The sequence below is a fragment of the Hyperolius riggenbachi genome, chromosome 2 (assembly GCF_040937935.1).
Source record: "Hyperolius riggenbachi isolate aHypRig1 chromosome 2, aHypRig1.pri, whole genome shotgun sequence".
NCBI lineage: Eukaryota > Metazoa > Chordata > Amphibia > Anura > Hyperoliidae > Hyperolius > Hyperolius riggenbachi.
In genome coordinates this window covers 497,820,606-497,842,880 of record NC_090647.1, presented here as the reverse complement: position 1 = coordinate 497,842,880, position 22,275 = coordinate 497,820,606, and positions in this window count along the sequence as shown.

Below are 22,275 nucleotides of genomic sequence, written 5' to 3'. Positions count from 1 at the left end.
AGTGACACAAGACAGATCAGAACAGAACACGAGAGGAGCAAAAGCACAGCAAACGACAATGAGAAAATAACGAAAACAAGAAACGCTAACTAAACGCGAACACCGCACTCATTCGCAACAGCGAACGCGTTTACAGCGCGGTCTCCGCACGTTACGCGCAACAGAGACAAGCACGCCACCCTCACTAACCACCGACAGACAAACACGAACCGAGGACGTGAGCGCTTGCTTAACAGTTTCCTCACCGAGCCTACAGCAAGCGTTCGTATCAGACAAAACAGACAAACGGAAAACAGGAATAAGAGAGGAAGGATCCACTGCTCTTTCCTCCAGAGCAAGTGCAATCCGAGTTCAGGAACAAGATTACAGATCAGAAGGATCCACAGCCGCTACCGCTAGGGGCTAGTGCGATCCAAGCAAGACAGGCAGATGAGATAGCCGGTAGCAACCGCTGCTCCAACTATACTCCAAGAAAGCAGATCAGAAGGATCCACAGCCACTACCGCTAGGGGCTAGTGCAATCCAAACACGACAGACAGATGAGGTAGCCGGTAGCAACCGCTGCTCCAGCTTACACTCCAAGAACATAGATCAGAAGGATCCAAAGCCACTACCGCTAGAGGCTAGTGCGATCCAAGAAAGATAAACAGAAGGGGCTACCGGTAGCAACCGCTGCTCTGGTTAGCGCCCCCAGACAGACAGAACGATTTCCTGATGCCCACCGTTGGTGACAGGACAATCGCAGCAGAGAGGCAATACAGACAAAACAGATAAACCTAACTGCACTAGGGAAGCTGCCTAGTGCAGTCCCAAGAATTACTCTAAGATAACTTCAACAAGAAATAACACGGCTGACACTCTAGGAGTGTTTCAACAAACCATGAAGGAATGACCAGCAAAAGCCTCTGGGAAAGCATAGGTTTTTATACTGCCAGCCCTCAAAGGAGACAGCTGGGCAATTTGCATGTATGCAAATCCCTCAGCAAAGCAACTCTGAAAGTTGCAAGATGAAGCTAGGTCTCCTTTCCAGAGACCTGCATCCCTCAGACACAAGGAATGGTCAAACAGCTGTCTGCCTGTGCAGCCAGCTGAGCGAATCCTTACAGGTGGCAAGTAGTGTTGGGCGAACAGTGTTCGCCACTGTTCGGGTTCTGCAGAACATCACCCTGTTCGGGTGATGTTCGAGTTCGGCCGAACATCTGATGGTGTTCGGCCAAACTGTTCGGCCATATGGCCGAACTAAGAGCGCATGGCTGAACGTTCCCCGAACGTTCGGCTAGCGCTGTGATTGGCCGAACGGGTCACGTGTAGTGTTGGGCTAACATCTAGATGTTCGGGTTTGGGCCGAACACGGTCGCGATGTTCGGGTGTTCGAGCCGAACTCCGAACATAATGGAAGTCAATGGGGACCCAAACTTTCGTGCTTTGTAAAGCCTCCTTACATGCTACATACCCCAAATTTACAGGGTATGTGCACCTTGGGAGTGGGTACAAGAAGAAAATTTTTTTTAGCAAAAAGAGCTTATAGTTTTTGAGAAAATCGATTTTAAAGTTTCAAAGGGAAAACTGTCTTTTAAATGCGGGAAATGTCTGTTTTCTTTGCACAGGTAACATGCTTTTTGTCGGCATGCAGTCATAAATGTAATACAGATAAGAGGTTCCAGGAAAAGGGACCGGTAACGCTAACCCAGCAGCAGCACACGTGATGGAACAGGAGGAGGGCGGCGCAGGAGGAGAAGGCCACGCTTTGAGACACAACAACCCAGGCCTTGCATGAGGACAAGAAGCGTGCGGATAGCAATTTGCATTTTGTCGCCATGCAGTCATAAATGTAATACAGATGAGAGGTTCAATAAACAGGGACCGGAAACGCTAACCCATCACAGATGTTCATTGTTCATGTTACTTGGTTGGGGTCCGGGAGTGTTGCGTAGTCGTTTCCAATCCAGGATTGATTCATTTTAATTTGAGTCAGACGGTCTGCATTTTCTGTGGAGAGGCGGATACGCCGATCTGTGACGATGCCTCCGGCAGCACTGAAACAGCGTTCCGACATAACGCTGGCTGCCGGGGAAGCCAGCACCTCGATTGCGTACATTGCCAGTTCGTGCCAGGTGTCTAGCTTCGATACCCAATAGTTGAAGGGTGCAGATGGATTGTTCAACACAGCTATGCCATCTGACATGTAGTCCTTGACCATCTTCTCCAGGCGATCGGTGTTGGAGGTGGATCTGCACGCTTGCTGTTCTGTGTGCTGCTGCATGGGTGTCAGAAAATGTTCCCACTCCAAGGACACTGCCGATACCATTCCCTTTTGGGCACTAGCTGCGGCTTGTGTTGTTTGCTGCCCTCCTGGTCGTCCTGGGTTTGCGAAAGTCAGTCTGTCGGCGTACAACTGGCTAGAGGAGGGGGAGGATGTCAATCTCCTCTCTAAAGTCTCCACAAGGGCCTGCTGGTATTCTTCCATTTTGACCTGTCCGACTCTTTCTTCAAGCAGTTTTGGAACATTGTGTTTGTACCGTGGATCCAGAAGGGTATAAACCCAGTAATTGGTGTTGTCCAGAATGCGCACAATGCGTGGGTCGCGTTCAATGCAGTCCTAGGCCGAAGAGGTCATAGCCTAGGGTCACAAAAACCTGTTTATTTGGGCAATTTCAATGGTGGCGAGTCTGACGTACATAAATCGCAGCAATGGGCCTCCTATTTACAGTTCCAAAATCTCACATCTTTTGCCACTGCTGAGCAATTGCCCTTTGAAAAGATGTAAGATTTTGGAAAGTGAAATAGGGAGGCAATGAAAGCCTATGGGGGATTTTACCAATTTTGCACCCCTGTAACTCTGATTTGCAAAGATGTAGGGACCCCATCTTTGGAATCCAAGTCTAACAATATGTCTTCTACCTGCATAAGACATTTCGTGAAATTCAGACGTTGCTAACGGCCATGGCTGAGATTTATGTACGTCAGCATCACTACCATTGAAATAGCCCAAATAAACAGGTTTTTTTGACCCTAGGCTATGACCTCTTCGGCCTAGGGGCCCGAAACTCACCAGTCATGTTCCCCCTAAGGGTCCCTACAATGCTAGAAAATTTGCCACTGCTGAGTAATTGCCCTTTGAAAAGATGTGAGATTTTGGAAAGTGAAATAGGGAGGCAATGAAAGCCTATGGGGGATTTTACCAATTTTGCACCCCTGTAACTCTGGTTTGCAGAGATGTAGGGACCCCATCTTTGGAATCCAAGTCTAACAATATGTCTTCTACCTGCATGAGACATTTCGTGAAATTCAGACGTTGCTAACGGCCATGGCTGAGATTTATGTACGTCAGCATCACTACCATTGAAATAGCCCAAATAAACAGGTTTTTGTGACCCTAGGCTATGACCTCTTCGGCCTAGGGGTCCGAAACTCACCAGTTATAATCCCCCTAACAGTTCCTACAATGCTAGAAAATTTGCCACTGCTGAGAAATTGCCCTTTGAAAAGATGTGAGATTTTGGAACTGTAAATAGGAGGCCCAATGAAAGCCTATGGGGGATTTTACCAAATTTGGAGCCCTGTAACTCTGGTTTGCAGAGATGTAGGGAACCCATCTTTGGAGCCCAAGTCTAACAATATGTCTTCTACCTGCATGAGACATTTCGTGAGATTCAGACGTTGCTAACTGCCATGGCTGCGATTAATGTACGCCAGGATCTCCTCCATTGAGATTGCCCAAATAAACAGGTTTTTGTGACCCTAGGCTATGACCTCTTCGGCCTAGGGGCCCAAAACTCACCAGTCATGTTCCCCCTAAGGGTCCCTACAATGCTAGAAAATTTGCCACTGCTGAGCAATTGCCCTTTGAAAAGATGTGAGATTTTGGAAAGTGAAATAGAGAGGCAATGAAAGCCTATGGGGGATTTTACCAATTTTGGACCCCTGTAACTCTGATTTGCAGAGATGTAGGGACCCCATCTTTGGAATCCAAGTCTAACAATATGTCTTCTACCTGCAATTCAGACGTTGCTAACGGCCATGGCTGAGATTTATGTATGTCAGCATCACTACCATTGAAATTGCCCAAATAAACAGGTTTTTGTGACCCTAGGCTATGACCTCTTCGGCCTAGGACTGCATTGAACGCGACCCACGCATTGTGCGCATTCTGGACAACACCAATTACTGGGTTTATACCCTTCTGGATCCACGGTACAAACACAATGTTCCAAAACTGCTTGAAGAAAGAGTCGGACAGGTCAAAATGGAAGAATACCAGCAGGCCCTTGTGGAGACTTTAGAGAGGAGATTGACATCCTCCCCCTCCTCTAGCCAGTTGTACGCCGACAGACTGACTTTCGCAAACCCAGGACGACCAGGAGGGCAGCAAACAACACAAGCCGCAGCTAGTGCCCAAAAGGGAATGGTATCGGCAGTGTCCTTGGAGTGGGAACATTTTCTGACACCCATGCAGCAGCAGCCCACTGAACAGCAAGCGTGCAGATCCACCTCCAACACCGATCGCCTGGAGAAGATGGTCAAGGACTACATGTCAGATGGCATAGCTGTGTTGAACAATCCATCTGCACCCTTCAACTATTGGGTATCGAAGCTAGACACCTGGCACGAACTGGCAATGTACGCAATCGAGGTGCTGGCTTCCCCGGCAGCCAGCGTTATGTCGGAACGCTGTTTCAGTGCTGCCGGAGGCATCGTCACAGATCGGCGTATCCGCCTCTCCACAGAAAATGCAGACCGTCTGACTCAAATTAAAATGAATCAATCCTGGATTGGAAACGACTACGCAACACTCCCGGACCCCAACCAAGTAACATGAACAATGAACATCTGTGATGGGTTAGCGTTTCCGGTCCCTGTTTATTGAACCTCTCATCTGTATTACATTTATGACTGCATGGCGACAAAATGCAAATTGCTATCCGCACGCTTCTTGTCCTCATGCAAGGCCTGGGTTGTTGTGTCTCAAAGCGTGGCCTTCTCCTCCTGCGCCGCCCTCCTCCTGTTCCATCACGTGTGCTGCTGCTGGGTTAGCGTTACCGGTCCCTTTTCCTGGAACCTCTTATCTGTATTACATTTATGACTGCATGCCGACAAAAAGCATGTTACCTGTGCAAAGAAAACAGACATTTCCCGCATTTAAAAGACAGTTTTCCCTTTGAAATTTTAAAATCGATTTTCTCAAAAACTATAAGCTCTTTTTGCTAAATTTTTTTCCCTCTTGTACCCACTCCCAAGGTGCACATACCCTGTAAATTTGGGGTATGTAACATGTAAGGAGGCTTTACAAAGCACGAAAGTTCGGTTCCCCATTGACTTCCATTATGTTCGGAGTTCGGCTCGAACACCCGAACATCACGGCCATGTTCGGCCTGTTCGGCCCGAACCCGAACATCTAGATGTTCGCCCAACACTAGTGGCAAGGGCCCACAACAGACGTCTTTTCCTATTTTTCTGTAATGGCAAATGCACTCTTGATGGTCTCCTGCTGCTAAAGCCCATCCTTTGCAAGTCCGTCTTGTGTGTTGGGATATGCTTTGTGATGCACCTGCATTGAATTCAGCTGTAATTTGTTGTGTTGTTGCCCTTCTATTGCTGCAGACTGTGCGTGCTACTCGCCTTTCACCTCTCCCATTCACCAGCCTTTTTCAACCAAAATAATCCTTATCACTTGGAGTTTTTTTCTCAGCTGCCACTCTCTAAACACCTAAGATACTGTAGAGCAAGAAAATCCTAAAAGAGATGCTAGCAGAAGCTCTTCTTGCACCGATGATCATCCCTCAGTCAAAGTCACTTAAAAACCCAGTCCCTGGAGGGTACTAAGCTCGGGAGGGCGAAGCCTCTGGATTCTAATGAGGCTTGCCTCATCTCCAGGAGGATCCAGCGCTGGCAACCCTTAGCATTAGGCAATTCCCGCCGGTACCGGATACCAGGGATATTGCTGTACATTAATAAAACATAGCTTTTAATAAATTTGGGTTAAAATAAATAGTTCGAATAGATTATACTACCCCTCCGTCAGGGGTAACCAAAGTGCTAAGTACCTAGAGTGCCTAAAGTGCTAAAGTATATACATTATAAAACATTGCATATTACACATATAAAGGTAGCTTAATAAATAGATTAGGCCACTACCAGCAGCCAAGTGAGGGCACGAAACATGTAGGGTTGTGTGTGGGGTTGTTAAAGGGAAGGTTCAGGGAGGGTGGGTAAAAAATCAAAATCAATTTCCACTTACCTGGGGCTTCCTCCAGCCCGTGGCAGGCAGGAGGTGCCCTCGCCGCCGCTCCGCAGGCTCCCGGTGGTCTCCGGTGGCGCGCCCGACCTGGCCAGGCCGGCTGCCTGACGTCATCGGACGTCCTCCGGGCTCTACTGCGCAGGCGCAGAACTACTGCGCCTGCGCAGTAGAGCCCGGAGGACGTCCGATGACGTCAGCGCGCCAGCGTGGGACGCAGAAGTTCCGGGCCTTGGAGCGCAGAAGAGCCCGACCTGGCAGCCGGCCTGGCCAGGTCGGGCGCGCCACCGGAGACCACCAGGAGCCTACGGAGCGGCGGCGAGGGCACCTCCTGCCTGCCACGGGCTGGAGGAAGCCCCAGGTAAGTGGAAATTGATTTTTTACCCACCCTCCCTGAACCTTCCCTTTAATATACATGCATTGTGAGTTTGGAGGAGAGTCTGACAGACAAATGACCTTTATCCCCAACCCAATGTATCACTTTTTGCACTTAATGGTAGTATAATCTGTTCAAACTATTTATTTTAACCCGAATTTATTAAAAGCTACGTTTTATTAACAATAACCAATCTCAGAAAAAAGATTTATCTAGTGTTTTTTGACATTGTAAATCAGGTGTGTTTTTTCATATTGCTGTACATGACTGGAAGGACTATACTACAGCATGAGTAGATGGGTTTGCTGGTATGAGATAATGGTGACAGTGTGACCTATCTGTTACACCACAGAGATAGGCATTGGTCTGTCCGGGGTCAGCTCACTCACACTCCTCCTGTGATTGGTTAGTCTGTGGCTGTGCTGTAGTGCTGGCTTGTGGTCAGTGGTCTGTGGCATCGCTCTCCATCTCACTGGCCTCACTCTGTGACACAGATAAACAGCAACTGATAACATTTGATTCACATGAAGAAAAAAAAGACACATCCAAACACACGAGTATCTCTCTCAAAGCAATAGTGTATCTAGACTTAAAGAGGCACTGTAGTGACATATAGTGGAATGCAGTATATTATTCAGGTTACCCACTTTTATAGTAATTTCCCTGGTTTCAGCATCAGAAACACTTCCTATATTTATATATTGCTGTATATTGGTATGTAGCCCCAGTGGCATAGCTAAGGAGGTGTGGGCCCGATGCAAGTTTTACAATGGAGCCCCCCAAGCACTCTATACATAACAAGTGATACGGTGCACCAAAACCGGCCAATGGCAACTACAGTGTCAGAGGTGCAAGAAGCGGATGGGAGACAGTTTGTTAATAATTACTACTATTCAAAGTATCTACAGAAGTGATTATTATGAGCACAGGACCAATAGAGAGCTAATACTGCAGTTGAGGGAGGGCCCTTCGGGGCCCCTATGCGGTCGCAACTTCTGCAACCCCTATTGCTACGCCCCTGTGTAGCCCCTTCCTCCCGGTTATGCTTAGCCTAGGCTGTTTATCCATGCAGCATTTTCCTCCCAATGTATTCTGGGATACCAGGAATTATTTTCATTGGCTTTTTAATTCTCTGGAGCAAACATTCCGAAAAGCTGCACCTGATTGGACTAAAGATGTGGCCGCCTGTGATAAATTTCAGAATGTAAATCAGGGAGAGGAAAGATTTTACTATGAAGAAACACTGACTAAATAATTTATAAATTAATATTGTAAAAAAATAATAATAAGCATTTGTATTACAATGTATTATTTTTTACTACAGTTCCTCTTTAAGGACAAAATGATTTTAAATGAGGTTCTGATCTATCCTTCAGTTTACTTACATTACATGTTTTATATAGGGTTTCAACTATCCTACCTAATAAGAGACAAGTGTCCCTGCGTACACTGTCTCTATGTCGCTGGGTCCGTGCTTTTTGCTACTGTGCATGTGTGCAGCACGGACCCAGACAGGCGCCAGTGAGCCGGGCGGACAGGTGCGCGAGCGGCAGGGGAGAGCGCGCTGTCAAAAAACAGACCTAGAGCCCGTTTTTAAACTGGCTTGGGTCTACTAGTAGTTGACAAAATAAAGTTTACAGTAAACCTATGTATCAGGGGTGTCAAACTCAATCATGTAAGGGGCCAACATCTAAAACATAGTTTATATTGCGGGCCAAATTGTTTATGAACTCATGTTAATCAATGGGCTAATTCATACTTAAATGTGTTTTTCATGCGCAGAAAAAAAATCTATTATCCTGCAGCATCATTTTGTACTGTGTGCATTTTCTCTGTCAATTACATTAGCTGCTCTGAAAAAAGTGCATGTTTTTCTGCATACAAACGCACCTCCCCCTTCTGCAGAGTAGTGCAGTGGGGGACTTTAATATTTACCTGTTGCAGTGCTGCTTCTGGACTTCTCTGATCTTCTATGCTGCCTATCTCTGGCTCTGAATGCATGTCATGTGATCGGGTGCTGGAGGCATGCAAGCATAGAGCGTGCAGCTGCTGGGAAGACCAGAAGAGATCTAATGCAGTGGCATGGGGGAGAGGTGTAGGTGCATGTGTTTTACCAGCCACATAGGTGGTTTGGATCCAAGGAGGGTGCCCCATGCTAATTTTGCAGGAGGGTACAGTGGGCTGTTGCTGTACCCACTTTTAAACTGACAATGTTTGAACAAGAGTAACAGCATAGTACCTTATTCTCCTTTACCAGTGATGAAAAAACAAGGAGAGTGAACAAGGGCTTTAAAGTGGTCTGAAAGTCAGCATTTCTACTTTGCTCTAAAAGATTCCTCACAGCTTGAAAGTTACTATCCCGGACATTTTATTAGCAGAACATCACTAAAATGGTTAAACAAAGCACTTTGTCCTGCTATTCAGCTTCAAATCCGCATCCAAACTGCAGATAACAGTATCTGTTTTACTTGTTAAACACAAATGTATCAACACTGAAATGTAAACAAACAAACACTCTCTGAGAAACTGTCTCTGCTTGAATAAAATGCAATGACAGCTTTTAGGGCACGATAAATTACAATTTGGAAACTTGTAATTTTTAAACAGACAATATTACTTATGCACAAAAGCAAATATGATAACTGTATGAGTAATAAAAAGTAGGAAAACACATTTTTATTGAATGTTATGTCGGAGTTTCAAACTTTAAGCTCTTCTTTCACCCCAGTCCATTGACAAAACAGCCGATTTTAGTGGGCACCCAACCAAACAGCTTCTTTGGGTGTCTCTCGTTTTCCATTCTACAGCCATGTTGTTAATATTTTTAATTTGCATAGCACAAACATCTTCTATAGTGCTGTACATAATGCAAAACAAACCGTGGGGAGCATAGATACATGGGGGGAGGGAGGAATGACAAAGAAGGGATGTGGAAGGTTCAAAGAAAAACATAAGGGAGATTAATAAAAAAGGTTTGTGAACAAATAAACAGATAGAAGGCAACAAAGGGAAAATCCAAACACTGTGAAACCCCCATGGACATACTCACTGGTGCAGGATCTTGGTGAGCTAGACCATATTGTACTGCAAGAGAGGGATCCCCGGACCACAGTAGAGTTTGTAAAAAAACGGCATCTTTATTGCCCCCCCAAAAAAACCACACATAAGACATCAACATCCACAGGATCAAACTAACGCATATCGGGCTCAATATGTGCCCTTAGTCATAGTTGCAAAGTTGAAACTATGACTAAGGGCACACCTTGAGCCCGATACGCATCAGTTTCATCCTGTGGATGTCGATGTCTTATGTGTACATTTTTTGCAATAAAGAAGCCATTTTTTTTTTACGAACTCTACTGCGGTCTGTGGATCCCTTGCTTGTAAGACAGATAGAAGGACTAGAGTGTGGTAGAAAAGATAAAGACATTGCAATGAGAGAGAAACAAGAAGGGAGGACTAGAGATGGCCCAAACCTCTGATTTTCGGTTCGCGAAACACGAACGTGAACTTCCGCAAAAGTTCAGTTTGCGCAAACTTTTGCGAACCGCAATAGACTTCATTCGGGAGGTGAACTTTGAAAACTAGAAACACTTATGCTGGCCACAAAAGTGATGAAAAAGATGTTTCAAGGGGTCTAACATCTGAGTTTTTGCATGGATGAGTGGGATAGATGCCAAAAGTCCCGGGGAAAAATCTGGATTGGACGCAAAGCAGCGTTTTAAGGGCAGAAATCCCATTCAATGCTAAATTGCAGGCCTAAAGTGCTTTAAAACATCTTGCATACATCTTGTGTATACATCACTCAGAGAGTGTAATTAGAGTACTACTTCACACTGACACACCAACCTCACTGTGTAACGCACCGCAAACAGCTGTTTGTGTAGTGACGACCGTGCTGGACTGGTGCGCACCATAACGAGAGTGCAGGTGATGGTGGCTTTCCAGCCCATATGGTCGCCGGGCTGAGGTAGCTGAATGACAGAACAGTGACTGTCCAGCTGATCAAATTTAGTCTGTCCACAATGAAGCAAAGACCTTATTATTGTGGGTGTGCCCCCCCCCCCCCCTGAGACACTCATATAGCCGGCAGTCATTGCTTCATTGTGATACGCAAGCCCCTTCACCGCGGCAAGGTAATGATCACGAAGGGGAATGAGCACATGTACATGCCTTTTGTTTTGTTGTTGCAGCTGCAGTGCAGCCAGTAAAAATTAGGCAGGCTTGTACACGCACCAGAAAAAGTAGTATAGCGGCCTTAAAAATGTAGGAATCCACCTGGAGTCCTGGACCCTGTTGGTGGTGGCAGAGAAGGCAGTCAAGCGGCCTGCGGGCAGAGGTGCTGTGTGAAGAGCAACTTAGTCTTGGGGCAGGCAGTCACACAGGTGCAGTTAACAGGTATGCACGGAGTGATATATCACACTGCATGCGCTCACGTAGGTAGGTGGGTGCACTGAACACAACAGTGTAACGCTTGGTGGTGTATTCTCCACAGTCAGCATGCAACGCATGAGCTGGCGTGGAGGAGGTACACACACTAGCACAAGGAAACAGGCTATCCCTAGTATAGTGGAGGGGAGGACTGACTCCAATAGGAGATTGTGGCGCACAGAGCCGGTGCAGATCTGACAGCCACAAACAATGCTTTCGTTATAACGTCTCAGCGCAAAGTAGCGCTGAGCGCATAAACCAGAACTGAGGAGATCAGGACAGGTAGCCAGAATGAACGCTTGCTAGCTAGCGGCTACTTAGCGACAGCAAGCGTCCAAAACCAGACAGACTGGAATGAGGCAGCCAATGCGCTGCGGCGATGGCGTGCCTCACAAAGACAGGACAGGACAGTCAGAAAATAGCAGGATTAAGATAGATAAACGTAACACAGATAAATATACAATAAGTATGTTTTCCTAGCGTATTACAATTACAGCTATCAATGAAACTATTTGTAACGTCTGACTAACATATGTATATATCGGCAATGAACCGATATATGACATAAGCAGGAACGCTGACTAGGAATGGAGTAATACAGGGAACAGGACTCAGAAGGATTCGCTATCTCTTCGCAGAGATGAACGCAATCCACAAACGGTAACAGAACAGGATTCAGAAGGATTCGCTATCTCTTCGCAGAGATGAACGCAATCCACAAACAGTAACAGAACAGGATTCAGAAGGATTCGTTATCTCTTCGCAGAGATGAACGCAATCCACAAACAGGACCAGGAACAGGATAACTAGCTCAGCACGGGTGTTCACGGTACGCGCAAACTACCAAAACGTGCTGGAAAACTGACTAACTGAACACAGGATATAAACAGTTCGTGTACGTATACATCAGCGACACTGATGTATCACGTAACACAAATACAAGGAAAATAATAAACGTGCTGGTATGCATATATATTGGCAATGAACCAATATATGATGCAAAACCAGCAAAGTATCTTTAGAACAAGAAACACGATCGGGGGCTAAAGCGACAGCAAGGCAGGCTTAAGCTGAAGCTATGAAAACCCAAGGAAACCCTGCAGGAAGCAGATCTTTATACTGAGGTCATCCAATGGGAGCAGACATGCAGATTCCCACACAGGTGAATGATAATCAGTCACAAGCTGACAGCAGGGAAAGACAGACAAAGCTATGCAGCTTGCATGGAAATAGATCAGAACTGCCTGAGCTGCAGCACTACTACTTCCAGTAATAGCTGCTGCAGCAGCGATCATTACAAACAGGTAGGTATATGCAGTGATGGGTATTACAAATGTGCACCTGTCACACACACGTACCGTGAACAGGTACAGTGACTGGTGGTATTAAATATCACACTGCGTGCGCTCACGTAGGTAGGTGGGTGCACTGTGAACAACAGGTAAGTATATGCAGTGATGGGTATTATAATGTGCACCTGTCACACACAGACAGGTACCGGACAGGCATAGTGACACTGCTTGCGCTCACGTAGGTAGGTGGATACACTGAAGTGAATAACAGGTAGGTATATGCAGTGATGGGTATTATAATGTGCACCTGGCACAGTAGTAATTATACCACCAAGGGGCCAAAGGCCAGCTGCGACTGACTGACAGGGCTGTATATAGTGCAAGTGGGCCACACAAAAAAAAAATAGATCACAAGAACAAGATTAGCTCTCAAAAGAGCTGTTGAGGGGTGCTTTTTTAGCAATAAGAATCAGCAAGGAGCAAGCTAACAAGCCTACAAGAGCCTAACTAAGCTTTCCCTATGAGAGTCTGCAGCAGCTCTCCCTTCTCTAATTACTGCAGGCACACGAGTGAGTCCAATGCTTGACGCTGCCTGCCTTTTATAAGGGGGGGGGGAGTGGCTCCAGGAGGGAGTGTAGCCTGATTGGCTACAATGTGCCTGCTGACTGTGATGTAGAGGGTCAAAGTTGACCCTTATGATGCACTATGGGGGCGAATCGAACTTCCGCAAAAGTTCCTGGTTCTCTGCGAACGCGAACAAACGAAGTTCACCGGGAACCGTTCACCAGCGAACCGTTCGGGCCATCTCTAGGGAGGACACAGATGAAGGCAGAAAGAAGAGACAGTGAGAGAAGGGATGACAGAAAGAGACAGATTAAAAGCTGGTGAACACTGAATTGTCACAGCACAGAATGGGATAGATCAAGCACAAGAATACATGTTTCCTAACCTACTAATCCATTCAAGGAAACCTGGATTCTGTCTAGTTAGAAACAGAATACCTAAGAAAATCACATGGAGTAACCTCACCCCCTCTTCCACTACAGTCACTCCTCCACAATAAAGACTTGCTACCACTACTGTGTAACACGTGTCTGGCCATACACTGATTAGCCTCTTTCTAATTATGTTGACCTCATTCTGTCCATTAACCATTAACATCCCTGGTGAAACTGCTGTAATTACTCACTCATGAGGTCATAAAATGTAGGACTATAGAACTCTATCTACCTAACTACTATATATATATATATATATATATATATATATATATATATATATATATATATATATGTTCTTTCATATTTTATTGTAGACAAGTGGTGATTAGCCACCTACACACCATATAGTATATTACCTATAATAAGTTTAGAAAACTTCCTCCTTTTGAGGGTTTCAGAGTTCTAATGACTTAATCCTTGCCAAGATGGTTATTTTTCTCAACTGTAATAACTGGAGTGAGTATTTTATAATCCATTGTTTGTAATGTTGTATAAGGAGAACTGAAGTGAGAGGTATATGGAGACTACCGTATTTATATCCTTTTAAGCAATGCCAGTTGCCTGGCTATCCTGCTGATTCTTTGCCTCTAATACTTTTAGCCAGAGACCCCGAACAAGCATATGCAGATGTTTCTGGCAGAATTGTCATATTTGGCAAAATTAGCTGCACGCTTGTTTCTGGTGTGATTTAGACACTACTGCAGCCAAAAATATCAGCAGGGCTGCCTGGCAACTGGTATTTTTTTAAAAGGAAGTAAATATGGCAGCCTCCATATTCTTCTCACATTGGTTGTCCTTTAAATTAAGAGCAGCAGCAAACTATTGGAATAGACTCAATAATGTTTATATACGAATGAAATCGCATAGATGTATGTATTCAGTCAGTCACTAATAATACTAATAATCACAATAGTTATATTATTATTAGTAGTAGTATGTTTATTACTATTATTATTTATGCCATTGCTGGTAATACAGTACTACAAAAGGTCTCTGCATTTTACAAGTGTTACTTCCAATAACTAGTTTATAAATTACAATTTTAATCCTTAGTATATAGTTACTTTCTTAGGTTAAATGAAACATTATATTTTAAGGGGGGGGGGGGGGAAGTATTTTGTTACACCTGTTTTGCTACTATTTCTGTACACGCAAACAATGTATTTAAATGCTAAGCATGTAATAAAAAGAAACGGTTTAAAGAGGAAAAAATGTGTACATTGGCAAAGGAGATTGGTGTACACAACTGGTGGTTTGTAAAAAATAAATTAATATATAAACAAAATAATAATAAATGTAATATTATTGCTACCAAAATTGTAAAGCAATACTTATTACTAATGTTATTACCAATCATTTTTTGTTTTATCGGATATCTTTGGCTTTGAAAGAAATCAGTGATATTTGTTAAAAATATTATTGTTAATAATAATAAAAGCCTGTACTTCAAAAAGTAGCACAATGATCTGCTATTTCTCCTGAACAGTATCAAATTACCAATAAAAAGATGTACAATTATAATAAAACTGAAACATGGTGTCCTATAATTCCAGCAACATTCTATAGCTGCCAAATGTAACTAATCCAAATGGTCTTCTGTAAATCCCCCAAATCCTCCTATTCTGCATGATCTCAGCCATGAAATGCAATCTACCCCATGATAAAAATAAAAACAAAACAAAAACAGCACCAATCAGAACTGGAAGATGACCGGTCAAAGTTTAAATTCATCAAAATAAAAATTGTAAAAAAAAATAAATAAATGACTCTTTCACATAACACAAGCTTCTATTATTTGTATTATCATTATTTAAAAAAAATTGTGATAAAATGCAAATGATAATTTTGGTAGTAATAATTATATAAAAGCAGTACAAAGTCTTTATATTATTAAATGTATTTACAGAACAGCCAGTCTCTCTATACCATTTCTTTATAACCTGCATATAGAAACAACTACAGAAACTGTAGAAGAGGAATAACAAAACAAGTGGAACAATATACTTATTATTCCTCTGAAATGGCAATATTTTATTTAACCAAAAATAATAATGATTTATAAAGAATTAACATTTTATTTTTTAAAGTAAAACTGATAACAGGCAGAGCTCATCCATTGTATTATCAGCAATTATAGATTACTATTATTATTGATTTATAAAGCACCAACATAGTCCATGGCACTGTACAAAGTAAGAAACAAACATAGGGTACTAGATAATACAGACAATGGTATAGCCAATATACAAAGTACAGAATTGGTACAAAATACAGAATCGGTACAAAATACAGAATTAATACAAAATTCAGAATTGGTTAAAAGTACAGAAATGGTAACAAAATAAATATAACAAATTCTAAGACACAAAAGGGTGATGGAACCCTGCTCTTTTGAGCTTACAATCTAAAGGAATGGGGGAAGATATACTAATACTATTATTAATAATCAACAAAACATTATTACTACTACTAATAATAATTACTATTAGGATTATTATTAAAAGTGATTGAATAAATATATGTGATTGCAGTCATATAAAAACGTTATTGATGAATAAAAGTGTTCTGATGATGATAAACTGGTTTAAATACATTCAGTACAAAGAATAAGTTGTAAAATATTCATCTCAGCAATTATATTCAGGAGACAGTCACACCCTGCCTGGGTGAGCAGAAAAACTGCCTAAGATTATCAACATAATAACCATCTTGGCAAGGATTATGGTATTAAGATTTATAAACCCTCAAGAGGTGGAAGTTTCAGCCTATTGCAGGTAATGCAGTCACTGGTAATCGGTGGCTGATTGCAGCTGTGTGTGTAGCAAGTCTATAATGAAAGAGGGGGAAAACACACATCTGTTTAGGTAGATAGACTTCTATAGTTGTACGTTTTATGACCTCGGTAGGGAGTAATTAGGGTAATTCCAGCAGGGGTGTTAATGGTTAATGAACAGAATCAGGTCAATAATTGGGAAAGAGAATGGCCAGACACGTGTTACACCATGGTGTAAAAGTTATTTACATGAAGCACGCATATGTTTCCTGCAGTAATTGTCTCCCTGGCTGTGTGACACGTGGCTGACCACACTGATTGATTAGGACGCCTGTGCGTTATTGGGGATCGTCTGATGATTGTAGCCTGCAGTGCCCGACACGAAGCAGACTGCTGCTGCTGCTGCTGGAAGCTGGATGGGTTGTGGGGGTCCCTCTGGCTTGTCTGCAGCGGCAAACAGGTCTATGGGTGCCCTCTAGTGGCAGCAAGTCTTTATTGCGCAACATGCAGCTGACTTTACTGGGGGATGGGGTTGTCGTTAGGTTGTGCTTATTTTTTTTTCCTTTTAGCTAGTTCAAATGCAACACATTTTTCTCAATACAGTAATATTCAGAATAATGAATTTAAAAACGTAAATTCCATCTCTTTCTGTAATCCCTGCCGTCCTTTAACTGTTTCTCCTCTCTGCCCTCTTTGAGACCTTGCATTGACTTTCTCACTAGTCATTACACCTTTTTGACCCACAGCCTTTCTCAACCTTTTTACCCTGGAGGAACCCTGTAAATAACTTTTGGATCTCAAGGAACCCCTGCAAACAATCTTTTTGGTCTCAAGGAACCCTTACATTTATTTTTCAGGAGGCATCATCTTTAAGTAGGTTAGGCTGCTAATTTCACTATCTCCTTTTACACTGCCACTTATTATACTGTCTCCTGACCCCCCCCCCCCCCCCAATTTAGTGCTTCTTGTTACAGTACCACCTATTATAGTGTGCTCTATTATACTTCCCCCACGATGGGGTAAAATGCCAAGGAACCCCTGCAGAGTCCTCAAGGAACCCTGGTTGAGAAAGCCTGCACTATGTCATCCTCCTAGATCTCTCTCACTTAACCCTTTAACCTGCCCCCTTCCCCATGTTTAATTTTCAACCCTGCCCCGCTTTATTCTCAGTTTTCTTCCACACACACACACACACACACACACACACACACACACACACACACACACACACACACACACACACACACACACACACACACACACACACAGACACACACACACACACACACAGACACACACACACACACACACACACACACACACACACACACACAGACACACACACACACACACACACACAGACACACACACACACACACACACACACACACACACACACACACACACACACACACACACACATACATACTTACAATTTCTGTTGCCTATATAGAATCTATATATATATATTATAGATTGTTAGTGATCATTTTGGGTGACAGATAAGGAGCAATCACCATGCAGCCACACTGCTGGGCTAAACACAGTATATTTATTACAGCCAGTGCCCCATGAGATGGATTTGACCTCACCTCCTGTTATCCCTGTGATTAGGGCAGGAGGGGGGGGGGGGGGGAGAGATCACTTCAAGCAGCACTCTCATTCATCAAAGGCTGCTGGGTACACACCATATCAAATTGTATGGTGTGTACCTAGCATCAGCCTGTCATCTACAATAAAGCAATTTGTCTGGCTTTAAAATGATCTTCCTAGAAAAAGAAACAAACTGAAAAAATGTAAATATATAAACACATCATACTCACCTCTCCCTCTTCTTTTTCCCTCCAGTGCAGCAGTGACTGTAAAGCATGTGCCCCAGGAGGCCTCTCCAGTGGCTGCCTGTGCTGCCACTTCAGGTTTTTGAAATTAAGTGGAAGGGAAGTTGGTAGCAACCCTGACAAGCAAAGCCACAGATCCTTCCTTCTCATAGCTGCTGTGACCAGAAGGGGTTGATCAATAGAAGGATCAGGATGACACTACAGGGGAACAAGAGAACTGACAGGTTTTGGGCTAGTCCATCTCTTCATGGGAGGTTCTCAGCATGGCCTTTATTCTTTAAGACACTCACCAAAAAAAAGGATTTTTACAAAGATACTGGACAGTTTCCCTGCTTACTGTACACTTTTTTAGCAGTTAGAAAAAACAACTGCCATTCACTAAGTGCTTTTAAAAATAACGAAAACCCCCAAAAACCCCATGAGAAGATGGGCTGGCCCAAAACTTGTTAGTTCTGTCAGATTTGCTGATAAGCTGTTTTTAAATAAGCTGATGGAGGTGTCTTTACACACATAAATACACGCTTTGCTGCTAAATAAATTTTTTGGCCTAGATTTCTTGGGCTCAGAGATTGTGTCTATTACACAGCAATCTCACAAAGGCCTACTGCAGCAGACTCACGTCTCACATGTGCGCACTCTGCAACCAACACATGGACAGCTCTGTGCCCGCCTGTCTCTCCCACAATCCCGTGTGTGTGTGTTTGAGGTTGTGGCCAAATTCCTTCTTTACCATTTACTGGAAATGTAGCCTAATGTGGCTTCTAGCTTGAAAGAGAACAAGCTGATGCACTCTCAGCAATTCACATTGTGTGAAGGTGATTTATAAGGGAAAGTTTAGTTGTCAGACAAGCGGTCTACTGTCATCAGTGAAATGATGCAAATCTGCTTAAAGTGAGTCTGAAGAGACCAAAAAAAAAGACTTAGATATTTACTTAAGAAGGTCCTCTCTCCATCCTCTACTTCCATTGCTGATCCACCCAGGGCTGTAGAGTAGGTGCAAAAATCATCCAACTCCAACAGTTTATGACACCGCCGACTCCAGGTATCCAAAACTGCTCCGACTCCTCAACACTGACTCCTTATTCTTACCAGGGCTGTGGAGTGGGTACACAAATCACCTGACTTCAACTCCTCAGTTTATGAAACCACCGACTCCGAATCCAGGTACCAAAATTGATCCAACTCCTCGACTCCACTCCACAGCCCTGGTAACACCGGTGAAATGTACTGCGCATGCGCAAGTCTGGACAGTCCTCCATGGAAGTGCTTGGCTTTCACATAGACCTGCATTAGTTTTTTCTCCGTTTACTGCCTGGTGAAGCAGGGTTGAACCTGCGAAACACATTGCATTGAGGAGTAAGTGAATAACATTTATGACCATAAATCCACAGCATTTTGTGTCTACTTGTAAGAGGAAAGTCCACCACTACCTACACATCTAAACAGTTTTTAACATATTTTATCCTATTTTGGTGCTTCTATTACAGACCTCAGTCTATTATTTAGTTCACTCTTAGTTGAGGGGTGTTACCCCATCTTGCCGATTTACAGAGAACGATTTTTTAATCCCGAGCAGGATCAGGGCTAATCTCCCCACTACCTGCCTACATAGTGGTTGCCGATGAGGTAACCCAAGTTTGTGAGTATATATATATATATATATATATATATATATATATATATATCTGGCTTTTACATATTTACCTTAGTATCACTACATATATTGGGCTCTCTGTGTACCTCCTTTTGTGAATCACAAATTAGCATTTTCAGTAAGGGCTCATTTACACTGAGTGAGTTGCAGTGAGTGTTGACTCACTGCACATAATGTGCATTTTACAAGGGAACAGGAAAGTCCATAGACTTTCATTGTATCATTCACACTACAATAGTGAGTTGCTGTGCAGTGCATTTCAACTTGTCGGGAGTTAAAACTCATGGAAATGCACAGCAACTCACAAACCTATTCATTAGTTTTTATGCATGCATTCTAATGTATTTCAACCAGGCCTGGGTTTACCTCAGAGCAGCCTATAGGCACAGATGTCCTGGCACCTTAGACTTCGCCCCCTACAGGAACCTACAGACACCCACTGACCCGCAGTACATGTGTGCTGGCTGGCCCAGCTGTCACTTCTCCCTTACCACCCTTGCCTATCATAGGTAGCTACAGGTGCCTAGAGGTAGCTAGATGTGCCCCCAAGTTAGCTAGAGGAACCTCAGTAATAAGGAGCTAGAGGTGCCCTTTCCATCATAAGGCGCCTGTAGGCACGTGCCTACAGTGACTTATGGTAAATCCGGCCATGATTTTAACTCACTAACTAGTGTGAATGAGCCCTTACTGAAATTTAAAGTGTGTATGTACAGTAGCTTAAAGTGAACAAGCAACAAACTGAGTACAGTGCTACATTCAGGCCTGTGACATAAATTGCGCCCACCCCTTCCTCTCACTAAGCTTTTCCCATTGGCCAACTGTCACTAGACAATGTCCCACTATTCCTGGTTTCAACATCACATGACCGTCGGCCAAACTGAGCAGGTTAATGTGAGAAAAAGGACGGGCACAATGTGTGACCTGAGGGGGAAGGGGTGTGACTTAACGTACAAGAAAATGTAAGATGTGCCTCTTGCTTAAATTACCAACTAATATCTCGAGAACTACGGATTATTTCGTCATACAGTTTTCATTACAGGTATACTTGGAGTATAGTTCAGTGTATGAATGAAAATCTTGAGGGAACGGATGGAAAAAAATAGTCTTTATCATGAGCAATTGTCTTCTACAGGCCCGTACACAAGTGCAAATTATCGTCCAAACTTGGGCCCATATGCAATTCCCTTTTTCACCTGAGTTTTCTCCTAGGAGATATTTTTTTCATGTTCTACTTAAATTAACTTTCCAGTACTTCTCAACTGCAAAAGTACTGAAAAGTAGGTGAAAAAGTACTCTCAAAATTATATTTAGTATTTTATTGCTTTCTTGTGGCTTAAAGGGCATTTTATTGACAAGTTTAAAAATATCACCTAGGAGAAAACTCAGGAGAAAAAAGTTAATTGCATATGGGCCTTGGTCTGTTGGATGATAGTTGGGCTTGTGAACGTGTGACAAACAACTAGACGAGCGACTGATAACAGGCGATTTGCCTGATCCAACAGGCGGTTAAACTCACGAGACAGTTGGTCTGATATTGTGCAGCTGGACGTGTGTGTACAAGTCGTTCGAATATCTTGTACTTATTTTGAATGCAGTTATATTGTGCAGTCTGTCGTTCACTTGCATGCGCAGTATGCAAATGAGTTGGTCGTTCAGTCGGTCGTTGCAAGGTAAATACGTGCACACACATGCTTGGTCGTGTGGTCAGTCATGTCGTCGGGTTGGTCATGCGGAAAAGTTGCACGTGTGTACGAGCCTTAAATGATCATTTATCTGCTGATTCTTGAAAAACAACTGGTGATAAAAGAACCTTAACCCATACATGCAGTAACTTGCTTTTATCACTAGATTTTTTTTTTTTCCAAGAAAGAGCAAATAAATAAAGTATACATAAAATAACGGCTATTAGCAATACTGACTTCAGTCACTTCACTACAGTGCAAAGTGGCCACCTCAAGGTGTCCTATATGCTCACTCTCTGACAAGACACTTAAGCCTGTACACACTTTCAATTATGATTGGCCAATCACTGACCAATTTTACCACCTCCCTGTAGTATGAGAGTCAACAGACTTTGAATACTATGAACAGGTTGTGTGGGTAATCTCTCATACTACATGGACGTGGTAAAGCTGGTCAGTGATTGTGTGTCCAATTTTGATTGGCAAATTTTACCACTTCAATGCAGTATAAGAGCTTAACTACACAATTTGTTCCTGGTTTTCAAAATCTGTTGGCCCTCATATTACTTGGAGGTGGTAAAAGTGGTCAGTAATTGGAAGATGAAACTTGCATGTATGTACCAGGCTTTAGCAGCCCCCAGTTCTTCTATGCAAATCTCAAAACTTCCAGGTTCATGCCAAGCGATTGGTTGGACAAGTATCTGCTGACATAACCGGAATCTCATGGTGTTGACTGTGTACTTGGGGAGGGTATATTTTCCTTATAATATGCTATACCTAACTTTAATATACCTAAAATATCACTAACCCCCATACTATGTCAAGCTTTAAAAAGCCTTATACACAAACTAGATGGTTCTCGGCTTGACAATTGGTCATGGTTGTCTCTGCCCAGAATCGAGTGTGTGTATAGAGTCCGCCAACCCTTCCCCATAGATCTACTGTTGGATTATCTACACTGAGCGCAGGCTGAGGGCATTGCTCCCCTCCTGC